Genomic DNA, 1,776 nt, shown 5'->3' with positions numbered 1-1,776 from the left:
ATGTTGATGCTGGGGTTTGGTTCCAGGATACTAAAATCCATGGATGCTGAAGTCCCATTAAATACAGTGGCTGAGTAAAACGGTGCTCCTTCTATAAAACGGCCAAACCATTCTCCATCCCCATGTGCAGATGTGAGAGCTGGACAGTGAAGAAAGTGCATAGAGAGAGAATACATTTGTGATGTGTTGCTGGAGGAGAGTGCTGAGGATCCCATGGATGGCCAGAAATGGGTCCTGGAACAGATCAAGCCTGAAACCTCCCTGGAAGAAGCCAAAATGACCCAGCTGAGGGTGTTATAAATGGGGTGGCCATGATTTGGGATTGCCTGGAGGGTGGTTGACCACCACCAATGAATCCCTGCTTCTTAGTCCTGCTCAGAATGGATGGAGGGCCTTTGGGAATGCCTCCTGGTGTCCCAGAAAAGGAGGCCACCTGGTCCCACTGGATGGAAGGAGGGCCTTTGGGAAGGCTTCTGGGCAAAAGGTGGAGAGGTAGGGGCATGCCCTGGACAAGGAGGACATCTGGATGGAGGGCTTTGGGGAATGCCTCCTAGCCTTAAGGCAGGGATGGAGGCTGTGTCTTGGAGAAGGAGGCCACCTGGTCCCTCTGGATGGAAGGAGGGCCTTTGGGAATGCCTTCTGGGCAGAAGGTGGAGATGGAGGGCATCGCCCTGGACAAGGAGGCCATCTGGTCACCCTGAGTGGAAGGAGGGCCTTTGGGACTGTCTGTGGGCAGGTAGGGCATGCTCTAGACAAGGAGGCCACCTGGTCCCTCTGGATGGATGGAGAGCCTTTGGAAAGGCTTCTGGGCAGAAGGTGGAGAGGGAGGGGCACGTCTTGGGAAAGGGGGCTTTTGGGGCTGGGATGGAGGACGCATCCTGGGAAAGGAGGACGTGGCTGGCCCCAGGGAAGAGGAGGAGGAGGAGGAGGAAGGCAAGGCAGCAGCCCTGGGGCTCCAGAGGAGGAGGAGATCTGGAAGGAAGGCAGGAAGGCAGGAAGGAAGGGCCTGGGTCCCTGCTGCTGCCTTTCCCCTTTAAGGGCGTTGCTGCTGGGGCTGCTGCTGCCTGCCTTCTTGCCTTCGTCCCCTGCGAGAAAGAGGAGGAGGAAGAGGAGGAGGCCCACGTCAGCAAGAGCAGCAGCAGCAGCAGCCCCAGAGCAGCCCCCTTTTGTCCCTCCTCCTGCTCTTGCTCTTCGGGGCGCCCAGCCAGGGACCCCAGGAGCCCAGCTCTGCTGCCTGCCTCTGCCTCTGGAAGCTGCATCCCTCGGCTCCTGGTAAGATCCCCGCGCAGCTGCAGCAGCAGCAGCAGCATCCCTACTTGGGCTCCTCTTCTCTGGCTCTCAGGGCATGGCAGATGGGTTCTGGGGGCGTCCTCCATTCCCGGACAGGGAGGCAGGCAGGGAGGGAGGAGGACCAGGGCCCTCTACCTTCTGGGCTCAGGGAGGCTGGCCAGCTGGGCCAGCAGCAGGCGCCATTTGCTGGGCTGGGCTGGGCTGAGCTGGGCTGGCAACAAAGGGCTGGCATGGGCATGGGGCTGGGCACAGGGCTGGGCATGGGTCTGCGTGTGCCTGGCATGGTGGGGGTGGGCATCAGGGGGGCATCGGTGGAGGAAAGGGCCCAGGGAGGCTGGGGATGCCGCATCGCCCTCCTTGGCACCGGTGCCCATGCCAGGAAGGGTGGGTGGGTGGTTGTGGGGCAGAGGGGCACCCCTCTCCCTTGCCCCCTGCAGAGGAGGAGGGTCCCAGGAGAGTTGGCCTCCGAGGCTCAGCTGGAAGGAG

Source organism: Sceloporus undulatus, chromosome 9 (genome assembly GCF_019175285.1).
Source record: "Sceloporus undulatus isolate JIND9_A2432 ecotype Alabama chromosome 9, SceUnd_v1.1, whole genome shotgun sequence".
Classification (NCBI taxonomy): domain Eukaryota; kingdom Metazoa; phylum Chordata; class Lepidosauria; order Squamata; family Phrynosomatidae; genus Sceloporus; species Sceloporus undulatus.
Note: the sequence above shows the minus strand (reverse complement) of the source record.